This window comes from Aulostomus chinensis, chromosome 7, assembly GCF_037954235.1.
Source record: "Aulostomus chinensis isolate RoL2024-O1b breed Wild chromosome 7, RoL_Achi_v1.0, whole genome shotgun sequence".
NCBI classification, from domain to species: domain Eukaryota; kingdom Metazoa; phylum Chordata; class Actinopteri; order Syngnathiformes; family Aulostomidae; genus Aulostomus; species Aulostomus chinensis.
Window position 1 is genome coordinate 6,587,501 of NC_141326.1, and position 16,284 is coordinate 6,603,784.

A 16,284-nucleotide genomic window follows, 5' to 3' on the forward strand; every position below is an offset into this window, starting at 1 on the left:
CGCTGAAGAGCGAATTGGTCAAAAATAATGAAATTGATAATTATGAATATAATTATCGATTAATAAATAAATTATGAATTAATATTAAATATTAATTATACGGGGCACCACCCTGAGGAGTTCAGGGAAACTATAATACGACAGAACTTGTAACAGTTATCAGTCTTAAACAGAGTTTATCTACTAAACAGTCAATATTCTGTAACATTAACATTAACAGGGCTAAAAGCTAGGCTAGTTAGCAGATGCTAGCTAGCCGCTAGTTAGCACCGTGGAGGTAGAACTTACGGAGTGTTAATCACTAAGCGGAGCGCTTAGCGAGAGAGAGACAGAGAGAGAGAGAGAGAGAGAGAGAGAGAGAGAAAGAGAGGAAGGAAGGAAAGAACAAAGGTAAACCCAAAAATGTGTGTGTTACCACACTTGTGCAGTATTAATAACCGGTAACAACTTCTTGAGAGGTCACGGTTATTAATAACTAACATCAATAAATAACGTATGATGCTATGTAATTTCTGCTAATTACAGGACTTCCTCACATAAACAGAGCATTCATAGACATTATACAACACACTAAGCTGTTTCTCTGCCCAGAAAATGCCCAGTAAAGGGAATCCTTACTTGACCCGGTGGAGCCGTAAGTAATTCAGTTTCTGTGTTCCGGAGCGTGGTTCGGCTCAACTCGACTCGGAGGGCAGCAGAGCGGCGGCGAGGCAGCCTGCAGGGTCTGCTGGAGTTACTGGTGGGAAGGATGAAGAAGCTAGGATGGGCTTTCTTTCACCAGGGACCAGTTCATGCGGGTTGCGTTGCTCGACGGTGGCTTCTCTGGACGAGTGAACAGGAGGGAAGTTGAGAAGTTGCCCTTCTGGAGACTCTGTTGTCGCTACACTGTACTCGAGGTCTGAGGTGGAGAACTGGAGGGTGGGATCTTCTTGAAGACTTGCAAACCACCCAAGGGAAGACAGCCACCGAGAGAAGATCACCAAGAGGCGATATCACCAAGAGAGAGAGAGTCTCCTTCACGCTGAAGTTTTGTATGTGGAGGCCGATGATGTCACTTCCTGTGGGATGATACTGGCTCTCAGCCAATAGCATTTGACAGGTTCTTGGATCTGGTCAGTGACCAGAGTTCTCAGAGGGGGGCCAGTGGTCAGTGTGATAACCCCCACTTTACGATTCTTTGTCTGAGAACATGTGGTCACTTGAATTCAGGCTTTGAAAAGGGGGTGTTAGGCCTCACAGGCCGAAAGCCTTTCTTCAGCTGGACTGATTGTCACATCTCTGAATTAATCTCTTGGTCTGGTTGAGTTGGCACAACATTCCCCCCATTGCACAGGAGGATGTGGGGCAGACCGCAGTCTTCTGGGCAACCCAATAGCCAACAGTCCAGAGATTGTTCTTGAGATTTGACAGTCCATGGGTTTCTGGGAGAAAGAGACTAATAGTCCAATTTAATCCTGGGGATTGAAAGGGGTGTGTACAATGCATATAGTTCGTACAGTTCATAACTGGAGGCTAGTATGCTAGGCATTCCTGGACAGAGCTAGACATCTCTGGGCAGAGAACTGCGAACTATTAACTTGTACAGAAACAAAACAAACATGGATATAATACATTAAGGCACTTGCATGAGGCACTAACCATTGTGTATTCCTTCGCTACCTTTGGATTATCGATATTTAAATCAATATGACATTCATTGTATACCTGAGTAGACAGTGAGAGCAAAGAGGTAGAGAAAGGAAGGACAGAGGTTAGAGGCTATGTTATCTCTTTCCAGAGAAGGGTTCCTGACCTCGGTGCAAAGTGTGGGATGGACCTGATGGAGACGTCCAGTAGGGCCTGGAGTTTCTTAATGTATTTGTCCATGATAAACGATCTGATTGCCGTCATGACCCAACCACTGAGAAGGACACTGATGACAACCCATAACCAACCCTTACCGATGGTGAGTTTGTGACCTCTGATTGCATCCAGGATCTCAATCTTCGAGTGATCTCTGTCAGGATTGAGATGGTGGAGGTTCATATCGCCGGTGTGTACAGTGGCTCCCTGAGGAACCATCAGAAACACTGGTTGCTTGGGTAGAGTCAAGGTCGTGGCTGTGTCATAGCGGTTGTCGGATACTAACATCGAGTACGTAAGTGTGTTTAGCCGTCGATTGTCCGCTCTGCCTACATTCGTCTTGTGGTAGGAGAGTATTTGTAGACTGAGTCTAAGTCCTATTTTGAGGTACTTGGGATGTACAAAAATAGGGGTTGCACTGCCAAGACTATATGACAGGTGGAGTTGGGAGGATTGCACCGCAGTGGTTGTCGCGGATTGGAGAGTTTTTTCTCCCAATCCTGAAGAGACCATGGACGAGGGAATCATACTACCGCTCAGGCTAATTCCTCTGTGGAGGCCCTGCTTTAAGTCTTTGACTTTCTGCAGATAGGTGATATTCCCCTTGACAACCTGTGATAATGTCGCTAAGGCATGCAATGGTTTACTACAGACGGTCGGTGGCGGTCGATGATCAGCGAGCGGCGCTATGGGGTCGGTGCCAGCGTCATGCCTTTGGAGCGGCATGAGCATTGGGAGGAGTCCTCTAGACTCCTCGATTGTGGCGACCTGTCCGCTGCAAGTTGTCGGACCGTGACCTGAGTTAAGGGGCCTCTGTGTTTTCACCTGTGCCCAAATGAGTCCCTGTCTGTAGTCAATAAGGGGCGTCAACCGATCCAGGAGATCCTGGCCGATGAGCAGCGGTTCAGTGTCAGACATGCAGACATAAATGGGGTGCACGAGGTTCATTGCCTGGAAAGCAATGTCGATCCATACCCGCTGTGTGATACGTGAACTATCCTGCGTGTAGCTAGTGATATTCACATTGCAGGGTTGGATCTTTAGAGTCTTCCCAAGGTGACGTGTCTCATTGAGGAGCTCTTCAAACATGCTAGCGCTCATCAGGCTAATTTCCGAACCTGTATCTAGCAGGGCGGGGGTGTTGATACAACCCCCCACCTTTACTGAGGTATAGATGCCTCGAGCGTTGCCCTGCTGGGCAAGGCTGCCAAGGAATGTCATGGATGGTGGGTTAGGTTTGTCAGGTGCTTTCATGTCAGGCAGGGAGCTCTGCTCCTTCCCCAACCCTACAAAGTAAACTTTGGCGGTGGCAGGGGAAAACTCCTGGCTTCGTCTGGACGATGAGGCTTTGGGGTCCAGCTCCTCCTTCGACCTCGGCAGGTCCGGTGGGCACGAAGGACTCCCATCTGTTTCATCGCCTTCGAAATACACCTCATAATTAAAGCCTCCAGGTCTGATCCTTCCCCGCTGGGAGCTGGATTGACCGGAGCTTTATTTTTAGACCTATAGTCATGCCCCTTAGCCTTAGGTTGGGTTCTTTCCTTCGGAGGTGGGCGGTTTGACCACCTGGGCTTGCTTGACTCTGTTGGAGGCGGGCGGGCCCCGCCCCCTTGGGTTGGCTGTCTGCTCTGCTGGCGAGGTTGCCAGCGTCCTTGGGCCCCTGTCTTCGCGGCTCGGCGAGCCTGCAGTACCTCATCGCCTTTGAGGCCCAGGTCGTCCTGGTTGGAGGCCTGGATCCCCAAGAAGCGTGGAGTATTTTCAAACCTCTGATGGGCGGGGTTTCGTGTTTCCCACGCCATCTGTGCATACTTTTTAGCTTGCACAGTGGTGAAGTTGCCCATCCTGCTACGCATAGACACATCGTATCGTATGTTGTCATGCAGGTTGAAGAGAAAGAGGGACTTGAACCCCTGGTCTTCTTCTTCCAGTCCTGCTTGATAGCGGCCCTGGAAGTAAGCAGACCTCAGACGGTTGAAGAATGCCCGTGGTGACTCCTCTCTTTTCTGCTTCATGGCGAAGGCATCGAGAACGGCTGACGTCTGGTCTGTGTACAGGCCGTACTCTTCCCGCAATGCAGAGCACAACCTTGGATAGCTTGCCCGTACGTCTGGGGCAAGCGTTTCAATAAAGTCCCTCACCTGTCGAGTTGTGGTTCTCCACACAAGCCTGGTCTTCTCATAGGCAGAAGCCTGGGGGACGCTCCTCAAGCCAAAATTGACCTCCTGAAGGTAAGCATCGATGTCTGCTCCACGTGCGTCGGGACCGAAACGGTCGATATCCTTGGCGAGGCTTTCAAGCTGATAGGCGTGCAGTCCGCTCATCGACTCTGCCCACGGATTAGCAAGATACAGGTCATTGTGAGGGTTGAAGGTGGGGAAGGCGTCCCCCCCATCCATATGTTGGGGTGGACTGGTACCACTCTCGGGGGCGTGGCTTCTGGCCCAAGCCCCCTGTGCGTGGGTACCCCCCATAACCTAATGGTTCCGCGCCCCTTCTCCCTTCCGGAAAGGGAAGGAATGTGATGCTCCGGAGGAAGGCGGAGCATCGAAAGCGACCGAGCGGTTATACTCGTGCGTGTGGTTGGCGGAGGTGAACCTGGGAGTGGGACGGTTGTCGGGCAGGGCGTATTCCTCTGCCTTGCCGTCCTCACTGGGTTCTCTCGCCTGCACATCTGCTTCAGGACCAGAGGAATCTGGCCCGGCCTGGTTTCTTATGTGTGGATCATTCATCACCTGCTGCTGTGAAACCTGCTCTTGCAGCTCTTTCACTTGCAAGTGTTTCCTGCGGAGAGACTGTGCCAGTGATTCCGACTCTCCCAGTCGGGCCTTTGCTTCTGCCCGCGTTCAGCGTTCAGCGTTTTCTTGCTGCAGGTGATGAAGATCCTCCTCCAGGGCGCGTGTGTCCCTGGCGGCCGTTTCCATGCAGCCCTTGAATTCAAGCTCTTGCTGCTCGGATCTTTGGCAGAACAACAAGAGCACCTCGCCCATTGCTTTCGCACTTGACGTGTTTAGCTTGGGTGACTCGTTGAGTTCACCCACCAAGCGCTGCAGATTCACGTCACAGTCGCTGATCCTGTAGTCAGCGAGTGTTTGCTCATCGCTTTCGGAGAGATCGATGAGCCGGGCGACCACTTTGCGTAGGTCGCGGCCAAGGAGGGCAGTGGGCTTATCTGATCTCCTCTCAGCCATATCGATGTTATTTATTTGATTATCAAACTACTTTGATAAAATAAAAAAGAAGTGCACAGGCAGGCCTGTGGCTCACGAGTGGGTATCTCCCTGATGTCTTTCCCTGATCCAGGCCTATACGCGGCGCTAATAAGGGTTTGGTACCTAAGAGCGGTGGTGGTATAGGTTCTCTCACTGAAGCCCTAGTGCAATTCTTAACACGCTGGGTATTGTTTGACAGATCGCAAAAGGAAAGGGGTTGACAATTCTGTACACGAAAGCCAAATTAAAACCAGACTGATAATTGAGAAAAAAGAAAAATTTGAAGTTTGAATTTGGAAATATTGGAAAATTATTAAAAATAAATAATTCTAAAATTATTAAATTAATAATTTTGTAAAGATTGGGCCAATAACATATCTCTGTCTGTAGAGACAAGTGCAGAAGGCTGAAATCCCCAAAAAACTATGAATTATGACACTATTAATAATGTTTATTTGTGTACAAATGTGGTCAAATGTCTCGGAATAACCTCACATGGGGCACCAATTATGTTGTGCGCTGAAGAGCGAATTGGTCAAAAATAATGAAATTGATAATTAGGAATATAATTATCGATTAATAAATAAATTACTAATTAATATTAAATATTAATTATACGGGGCACTACCCTGAGGAGTTCAGGGAAACTATAATACGACCGAACTTGTAACAGTTATCAGTCTTAAACAGAGTTTATCTACTAAACAGTCAATATTCTGTAACATTAACTACCTAGGGACAGCTCTGATGTTGAAGGATGAGATCCGAGCACTGGCTATTGCTTAGACACGTGACCACAAGTTCGTACACAAAAGACACTACTACTCCTCTCATGTAATGAAAATATATTTATTAACACCGTGTATCAATCAGTCAGCAACATGTTGGTACAACTGTTATCTAATGAAAGACACAAGTGATAATATGTGTGTGTGTGCGTGTGTGTGTGGAAACGTGTGTGTGTGAGTGAATGAAGAAGGGGAGGGGGAGTATGGTTGCCTAGCAACCAGTTAGCGTCGCAGCACGGCTAAAAGCTAGGCTAGTTAGCTGAGGCTAGCTAACCGCTAGTTAGCACCGTGGAGGTAGAACTTACGGAGTGTTGATCACTAAGCGGAGCGCTTAGCGAGAGAGAGAAAGAGAGAGAGAGAGAGAGAGAGAGAGAGAGAGACAGAGAGAGAGACAGAGAGAGAGAGGAAGGAAGGAAAGAACAAAGGTAAACCCAAAAATGTGTGTGTTACCACACTTTTGCAGTATTAATAACCGGTAACAACTTCTTGAGAGGTCACGGTTATTAATAACTAACATCAATAAATAACGTATAATGCTATGTAATTTCTGCTAATTACAGGACTTCGTCACATAAACAGAGCATTCATAGACATTATACAACACACTAAGCTGTTTCTCTGCCCAGAAAATGTCTAGTAAAGGGAATCCTTACTTGACCCGGTGGAGCCGTAAGTGATTCAGTTTCCGTGTTCCGGATCGCGGTTCGGCTCGACTTGGAAGGCAGCAGAGCGGCGGCGGGGCAGTCTGCAGGGTCTGCTGGAGTTACTGGTGGGAAGGCTGAAGAAGCTGGGATGGGCTTTCTTTCACCAGGGACCAGTTCATGCGGGTTGCGTTGCTCGACGGTGGCTTCTCTGGACGAGTGAACAGGAGGGAGACAGTTGTCCTTCTGGAGACTCTGTCGTCGCTACACTGTACTCGAGGTCCGAGGTGGAGAGCCGGAGGGTGGGATCTTCTTGAAGACTTGCAAACCACCCAAACCACCCAAGGGAAGACAGCCACCGAGAGAAGATCACCGAGAGGCGATATCACCAAGAGAGAGAGAGTCTCCTTCACGCTGAAGTTTTGTATGTGGAGGCCGATGATGTCACTTCCTGTGGGATGATACTGGCTCTCAGCCAATAGCATTTGACAGGTTCTTGGATCTGGTCAGTGACCAGAGTTCTCAGAGGGGGGCCAGTGGTCAGTGTGATAACCCCCACTTTACGATTCTTTGTCTGAGAACATGTGGTCACTTGAATTCAGGCTTTGAAAAGGGGGTGTTAGGCCTCACAGGCCGAAAGCCTTTCTTCAGCTGGACTGATTGTCACATCTCTGAATTAATCTCTTGGTCTGGTTGAGTTGGCACAACACCTCCCACCCACAAAGCTGGTAAAGTCCTTGACTTGGTGCTGACTCGTAACTGCTCCATAACAGATGTGACAGTTACCCCAATCCACCTGTCAGACCATTTCTTGGTCAAATTTGCGGCTGCCTTTCCGCAATTGCAGACACCCACACAGACGGTTTCCTTCCACAGAAACCTGAAATCCCTCACAGCAGCACAGCTGTCTGATGAGGTGAACTCCGTTATGCCTGACCACTTGCACTTCTCCTCACTTTCTGTTCATGAGGCTACAGAAACACTCTGTTCCTCTCTGGCATCCTCTCTGGACAAACTCTGCCCCCTGGTGTCCAAACCAGCCAAGAAAAAAGTCCATGGCTCTCTGAAGTTCTGAGAGAACAAAGAGCTGGACTCAGGGCAGCAGAAAGAAAGTGGTGTAAATCCCAAGAACCCACTGACTTGTCTTTATACAAACAGAAACTTGCTTCCTTCACCTCACGCTTACAGTCCGCTAAGAAAGCCTTCTATCAGAACAAGATCTGTGCCACTTCTGATTCCAGAAAACTGTTTATGGCGTTTAACTCCTTGCTTTCTCCTCCAGTAGTTCAGCCTTCCACTGCGCTGACTTCAGACATGTTTGCCTCCTTTTTTACTGAAAAGGTTGCTGCAATCAGCAACCAGTTCTCTGAGCCTGACCAGTCCAGTCAGCACCAACCTGCCACTGCTGCTTCACTCTTCTCCTTTGCTCCCCTGAGCGAAGATGAAGTCTCCAGACTTCTCCTGAGCTCAAAACCTACAACTTGTCCTCTCAATCCAATACCCACCAGCATCCTGCAGACCATTTTGCCCACTATCAAACCTGCAGTCACACACATTGTCAATTCCTCCCTGGAAACTGGCATTTTTCCTGCTACTTTTAAGCAAGCCCGTGTCACCCCACTGCTAAAAAAGCCGAATCTCAACAACGCCAAGGTTGAAAACTACAGGCCAGTATCACTTCTGCCATTCCTGTCAAAAATACTGGAGCGCTCAGTATTTAACCAGGTCTCTGAACATCTGCGGAACAACAACCTACTTGACTCTTTTCAGTCTGGCTTCAGGTGTGACCACTCCACTGAGACTGCACTCCTGTCAGTCACTGAGTCACTGAGACGAGCTCGAGCTGCTGGTCAGTGCTCTGTCCTACTTCTGCTGGACCTGTCTGCTGCCTTCGACACAGTGAACCATCACATTCTCCTCTCCACACTCTCTGAGCTCGGCATATCTGGTTCTGCTTTGTTGTGGTTCAAGTCCTACCTCACAGGCAGATCCTTCAGAGTGTCATGGCGAGGAAAGGTGTCTAGGTCACATGGCCTATCGACTGGGGTTCCTCAGGGGTCAGTGCTTGGTCCCCTTCTCTTCTCTCTGTACACCACCTCACTTGGTGCAGTGATCCGCTCCCATGGCTTCTCCTACCACTGTTATGCTGACGACACTCAGCTTTTCCTCTCTTTTCCACCGGATGACAGAACAGTCTCAGATCGTATATCAGCGTGTCTGGCTGATATCTCCACATAGAGAGATTCAGTTGAAGGTGGCGTTCCTTCATCTAAGACTGAACTTATGGTCTTTCCACCTTGTCCATCTGTTCAGCCTCAGGTCACTGTCCAACTTGACTCGAGCCTACTTGCGCCCACAAACTCAGCCAGAAACCTGGGTGTCATGATTGATGACCAGCTGACCTTTAAGGTTCATGTGGCCTCAGTTTCTCGATCTTGCCATTATGCCCTTTACAACATCAGAAAGATCAGACCCTTCCTGACCCAACAGACCACACAGATTCTGGTTCAGGCTCTTGTCATCTCACGCATTGACTACTGCAACTCTCTTCTGGCAGGCCTCCCTGCATGCTCATTCAAGCCTCTGCAGATGATCCAGAATGCAGCAGCACGTCTGGTCTTCAACCAGCCCAAAAGGGCACATGTCACCCCGCTGCTGGTTTCTCTTCACTGGCTTCCAGTGGCAGCCAGGATCGAATTCAAGGCACTTCTCTTGGCTTACAAAACAATCACAAGAACGGCTCCAGCCTACCTGGAATCCCTGATCCAGGTCTACTCTCCTTCTCGCCCACTACGCTCTGCAGGCGAAAGACGCCTGGTGCTTCCAGCCCAGCGCTGCTCCAAATCTCTAGCCAGACTCTTCTCTTCTGTTGTTCCCAAATGGTGGAACGAACTACCCAACTCTGTGCGTTCTGCTGAGTCCCTCTCTACTTTTAAGAGACAATTGAAGACTCAATTGTTCAGAGAGCACCTAGGCACTTAACCTGACTCTTCTCCTCTTTGGGGTAGAATAAGTCAGAGGGTCCAAGACCCAACACTTAGTGATTATGTAGCACTAACTGTGTTGTGTGATGTTGTATGTCTGTTATATTAAAAAAAAAAAGTGGAGGGGCAACACTTCTTCTGCCACTAGATGGCAGTACCTGTGACCAAATCACAACTGAAGCACTTTTGCGCTTCCTATGGACTTTTCCTTAATTAGGTCTAAATTCTTGCTTGTGTTGTACGTCGCTTTGGACAAAAGCGTCTGCTAAATGAAATTGAAGAATTTTAGAATTGTCTGCTCTTATGTGCCAAACAGCATTTCAGAGTACCCACCCTTTTTGGAGTCCCCGGGAAGGGTGCTGGATGGTGCCCCGAATGGGGACTCCATTGTCCTACTGGGAGACATCAACGCTGACGTGGGCAATGACAGTGTGACCTGGAGGGGCATGATTGGGAGGACAGCAGGCTCGACCTGAACCCGAGTGGTGTACAGTTATTGGACTTCTGTCACAGTTTGTCCATAACTAACACCATGCTTTAACATAAGGATGTCCATCGGTGTACGTGGCACCAGAAAATCCTAGGTCGTAGGTATATAATCGATTTTATCGTTGTATCATCTCACCTGCGGCAGTATGTTCTGGACACTCAGGTGAAGAGAGGAGCTGAGCTATCAATGGATCACCATCTGGTGGTGAGTTAGATCAGATGGCAGGGAAAGTTACCGCACAGACCTGGTAGGCCCACATGCTTAGTAAGGGTTTGCTGGGAATCATTCTTGCAGAGGAACCTGTCAAGATGATCTTCAACTCCCACCTCCAGCAGACATTTGACCACATCCCAGGGGCAGTGGGGACATTGAGTTCGGATGGACCATGTTCCGCTCTGCTGTTGTCGAGGCAGCTGTTGTAAACTGCGGCCATAAGGCTGCTGGGGCCGGTCATGGCGGTAAACCCGCTGGTGGACACCAGAGGTGAGGGGGGCCGTCAGGCTGAAGAATGAGGCTTACAAGGTGTGGCTGGTCTGTGGGTCTCCAGAAGCAGCCAACCTGTACTGGCAGGCAAGGCTGTGTACAACCATGGCGGTCGTAGAGGCATAAACTTGGGCATGAGAGGAGTTCAGTGAGACCATTGAGAATGACTATCAATTGGCTCCGAAAAGGTTCTGGCAAACCATGGCGGCAACTTGCCCATACTGTTTACAGTGGGGAAGGGAGGCTGCTGACGTCAAATGGGGAGATAGTTGGATGATGGAAGGAATACTTCGAGGAACTCATTAAATCCACCAACACGTATTTCATGGAGGAATCAGAGCTGGGGGAGTGCTGGGGTGGGGGGGTCATCCAATCTCCAGGGCAGAAGTCGCCCTGGGTATCACAAGGCTCTGGATGTTGTAGGCCTGTCTTGGTTGACACATCTCTGCAACATTGTGTGGACATTAGGGGCAGTGTTTTTGGAGTGGCAGATCGGATTTGTGGTCCCCATCTTTAAGAAAGGGGACCAGAGGGTGTGTACCAACTAGCAGGGGATCACACTCATCAGCCACCCAGGAAAGGTCTATGCAAGGGTACTGGAGAGGAGGGTCAGGGTGATAGTTGAACCTCAGACTGAGGAGGAGCAATGTGGTTTTCATCTCGGCCGTGGAACTGTGGATCAGCTCTTCACCCTCACCAGGGTGCTGGAAGGGGCAGGGGAGTTTGCCTAACCAGTCCACATGTACATTGTGGATCTGGAGAAGGCTTATGACCGTGTTCCCAGGAGCACCCTGTGGGGGTTACTCTGGGAGTATGGGGTGGATGGCCCCTTACAAAGTGCCATTCTGTCTCTCTACCGGAGAGTTTATTTTGCATTGCCGGCAGTAAGTCTGACTTTTTCCTGATGAGGGTTGGACTCTGCCAAGGCTGCCCTTTGTCACCGGTTCTGTTCATAACTTTTATGGACAAAATTTCTAGTCGCAGCTGGGTCGTGACAGGGGTTGAGTTAGGTGACGGGAGGATGGTGTCTCTGCTTTTTACGGATAACGTGGTCCTCTTAGCTCCATCAAGTCATGACCTCCAGCTCTTGCTGGGGCAATTCACAGCTGAATGGGAAGCGACAGGGATGAGAATCAGCCCCCGCAAGTCTGAGACCATGGTCCTCAGCTGGAAAAGGCCTGCCTGCCCACTCCAGGTCGGGGGAAAGTCCATCCTCAGGTGGGGGAGTTAAAATATCTTGAGATCTTGTTCACGAGTGAGGGTAGAATGGAGCAGGAGATTGACAGGCAGATTGGGGCAACATCTACAGTGATGCGGGTGCTAAAGCGGTCCGTTGCGGTGAAGAGGGAGCTTAGCCAAAAGGCACAGCTCTCGATTTACCGGTCAATCTACGTTCCAACCCTCACCTATGGTCATGAGCTTTGGGTAATGCCTGAAAAAACAAGATCGCAAATGCAAGAGGCCAAAATTAGTTTCCTCCGCAGGGTGGCTGTGCTTTCCCTTAGAGATAGGCTGAGAAGATCGGTCATTCAGGAGGGACTCAGAGAAGAGCTGCTGCTCCTCCATGTTGAGAGGAGTCAGTTGAGGTGGTTCGGGCATCTCAAGGAAATCTCCACAACTGCTTTCTTTCATTTATGTAACATCGCTAAGATCAGACATATCCTGTCTCAAAAGGATGCAGAAAAACTTGTCCATGCTTTTGTCAATTCCAGGCTGGATTACTGCATCTCCCTCCTATCAGGCTGTACAAATAAGTCCCTAAAGAATGTCCAGCTGGTCCAAAACGCTGCTACCTACATGTTGATGAGAACTGGTAGAAAAGACCATGTCTCTTCTGTACTGGCTTTTCTACATTCTTCTCTCGAGCCTTTGGGCTCCCCACATCCCAGATCCCAGGTGCTGCTGGGGGAGGCTACAGACCTGAAGAGGCTCAAGCTGGAACCCTTAGCATCACCTGTTCAGGTCCTCATCTGTCCATCATTTGCTTCCCTTTCTCTCCTTCTTGATCTCTGCCCGTCTTTCCTTCTGTATGTCTGTCTCTCTCCATTATCTGTCTTTGTCTCTGCCCGGCTCTCCCACTCTATTTCCCCCAACTGGTCCCCCAACTCTGTGTGTGTGTGTGTGTGTGTGTGTGTGTGCGTGTGTGTGTGTGTGTGTGTGTGCGCGTGCGTGCGTGCGTGTGTGTGCGCGTGCGTGCGTGCGTGCGTGTGTGTGTGTGCCACACATTAAACAAAGAAAGAGCTCCACTTTGTATTGTTGGACACCAGACCAGCCTACCCAGGGCTGTATGAGGCCAAAAGACACAGCTAAAAACCTGTCCTTCAGCATTGACACCTGTCACACCCCAACACACTAGACACACCTACCCCGACTGGATGCCAGGACATACCGAACATAGCACACATACATGAGCTAGACTTGATTGAATGCACCTGGCAAATACAGCAGTGTGACTCAAAGTGCTAAATAAAGTCGTCATAAAGTTTTGATCTCACTCAAGATGGCTGGACAATATCTTTTTTCATGAATTGTTACCATTTTATTAGGGGTAGTGATGTCAATGGATTAGGAATGAGAAAACTACAAGGAACACTTGTCATTCACATATTCCCATAAAAAAATCCAATCCTTAGCCAATATATTATGCTGCTTAATTGCTTAGGGAGACGAGAAGAAATAAGATTAGAAATGACATGCAATAAAGAAATAAGGAATGAGGGAGAGAAAATTTATTAATTGGGGAAATAAAAACATAAGAAAAGGAAAAAATATGAAAATAAGGGAAGAGAGTTTTTCTTCTGAGACACATTAATGAAAGAAGACATGAGAAAGAGAAGAAATGACATATTAAATGACAAACAATAAAGGATTGGCTCACGAACCTGACTGGTTCACATAGCTGACATTCCTGCTCACATACACCTCCCCCCCTCACTAACCCTACACACACACACACACACACACACACACACACACACACATGCACAGTTTTAAGCAGGATCGACTTTATCAATGAATACCACTTCTTTGATGAATGCCATCTAGAGGAACAAAGTTAGTTAGAGTTCTACTCATGAGGATGTTAGGCAAGGAACAAACAAGACCCATTGTTATAGGCAGATCCTGGTTTGGCCAGGCCCTACTACATAGAAATTAGGCCCTGAGAATCAGTATAATCAAAATTAAGCTATTTTGCAACATTGGGTTTACTGAATATGTTTTTATAATGGAATGAAAGTCTTTTACTCAAAGCCCACCTTTTGACTTGGATCTTTGCGATTTGTTGAACTGTTGCAGTGATATGTTTATTTGAAACAGCTTGATTAACATTATATGCAGCCACGCTTTTCTGTGGAAATGAACATTCAAACCCATAAATGTAAAAAGCTCACCTACATCAGCTGAAAATGAGACCATAATGATGGTCAGCTGCCAGTTACAGTTACTGGCATAGTTACAGCAGTTGCTTTAATGAAAGGGTTGCACGGCATAGATGTCCCCATGACAATAGCAAGTGTGGCAGCAGAACACCAAAAAAGCCAACTGTGAATTAGTTTTGATTGTGGAAATGGTAATTGTGGGCTAAGAATACACAACCTCCAAACATAGTACTTGTCTTTCATAATGTTCTTCTTTCATAAAACTTGTAATAGGCAGCTGAAAGTCATTGTCATCTGAACCAAACTTTTTGTGTCATTGCTAAAGTACACCAAATAAGCTGTCGTGTTTCAAATCTGCATATCATCAAATGATTCATACACACACACACACACACACACACACACACACAGAGAAGGACCAACTTTGGGTTTGGGAAAACACACTGTCAGTTCATCCTTCCATCCACCTTTTCACACATCTCTCCATCCATCCATTTTCTACCACTTATCCTGTCATGGGGGGGGGGGGGGCAGAAGCATTTCCCAGCAGCCTTCGGGTGAGAGGTGGGGTACATCCTGGATGGGTCGCCAGTCCATCGCAGGGCCAACACATTTAGAAAGACAACCATTCACACTCAAAGCCACGCCTACGGCCAATTTACAGTGTACAATCAGCCTACCCCCCCCCCCCCCCCCTTGCATGTCTTTGGACTGTGGGAGGAAGCCGGAGTACCTGGAGAGAACCCATGCAGGCACAGGAAGAACATGCAAACTCCACACAGAAAGATCCTGTGCTCGAGCCCAGAAACTTCTTGCTGTAAGGTGACAGTCCAAACCACTGCACCACCGAGCCACCTTCCACACATTCCTGTATTCCATCATTTGTTAGGAGGAGTAGCAGGAGAAGGAGGAGGAGATGGGGTGAGAGTGGAAGATTGCAGAGCTTGAAGAGATTGTAAAAGGGTGGTGAGGATAGAAAAGGAATGAGAAAAAAGATGATTATGGGAAAGAGAGGACAAGTGTATCCAAGAAAATTGACAAGAGAAGCAGAGGGGAATAGGTGAGAACAGGGCAGGAGAACAAGAGATTGATTGATAGAAAGAAAGAAGAAGAAGATTCCTGGTTCAACTCAACACAGGAAAATAGTTAACCTATGGGTGGAAAAGGAGGAGATAGGTATTGTTAAGTCATCCTCTTGTTCAACTCAAAATAATGCAGGGATAACTCAAATTTTCAACTCAGTCAACTTTATTTATTTCTTTTTCCCCAACTTTTTTTCTGTGATTGGTTGGCTCTGTCAGTTTACTGGTCAGTACGGTAAATTAGGTTGTAAACCTTTAAAGACCGAAAAGAAAGTTAAAATTTAAATTCAACATTTTATAATAATCTTAAATTAAATGCTAATATTTTAATTCAACATTTGATTACAAGAATTACATTAAACATGAGTTGAAACATGATCACATGAATTTTCACATTTTTAGTAGTTTTAACATTTTTAACTTTGTATTATCCTGTTGCATTTTATACTTTTCATTTTTCAAACTCAAAATGAAATATCACTTAGTGCGAACTCATTCGTCAAAGGTCAATGCTGCAGTGTGTTCCTTCACCGACCAATTTAAACAGAAATTGAACATGAACTTGAACATATTAAACAGCATTTCAAACAACATGAAAGTAAATAAAATATTCCCCAACTATTTGTGTCTTTGGTTTCTGAAGCTCCAATAGGCTTTGGCCAAAAAGCAGCACGAAGCGGGTGCTATAGCACATTGAGGTGTAAGGCCGACTGTAAATACATCCCAAGATAGGGATGCATGGAAGTTTACATTTAAATTACATTTCATGACACATAACAGAATGCATGAACTCAAAGTTCCTCAAAGTGAGAATCATATTTTGGACCAATTTTCTTTGACCTTTTATTTTCCTTACACCCAAGTTTGAGTGAAAACAAATGAACAGGTTACAAGATTACAGCTCCATAGAAAATTCAGTCTTCAGTTTGTTGCATTTCTACTAATCCTCTTCAAATACAAATGCCACCAAATGTTTTTGCTTTCTTAGTTTTCCCTCTCATCACACTGTGAAAATGGCTAAAGTGAAACGGCTGTAAATTACTTCAGTCCTGCAATGTTGCACAGAGTGGTGAAAATATGGTACAGGAGTCCTATCAACATGAGTCATGTGTGTTTTGGATAAAAAAATAAACATTGTACTTAAAATTTATTGTTGTATACTGAATACTACACTATGTATAACATGCACCATTTCCACAGTGTGTATACCCATGTATATTTGTATACTTTTGAGCCAATTATTCTTGATGCCCATGAATCTTTTTTCTGGGACTTCCTTGTTGTTTATGTTGATCACGGCCATAATGCATCACCCCACACTCACCCCATTCACTAGATACTTCAGTCCTTGTCCACAGTGTACCCCAAAAGATTTTACTGTACAT

At 47.1% G+C, this 16,284-nt stretch overlaps 1 protein-coding gene across 1 annotated transcript in view; it reads left to right on the top strand.

Annotated features, from left to right (window-relative positions):
• pard6a (par-6 family cell polarity regulator alpha) overlaps nucleotides 1-16,284 on the top strand; it is a 60,924-nt gene that overhangs the window by 1,008 nt on the left and 43,632 nt on the right. The window lies entirely within an intron of this gene.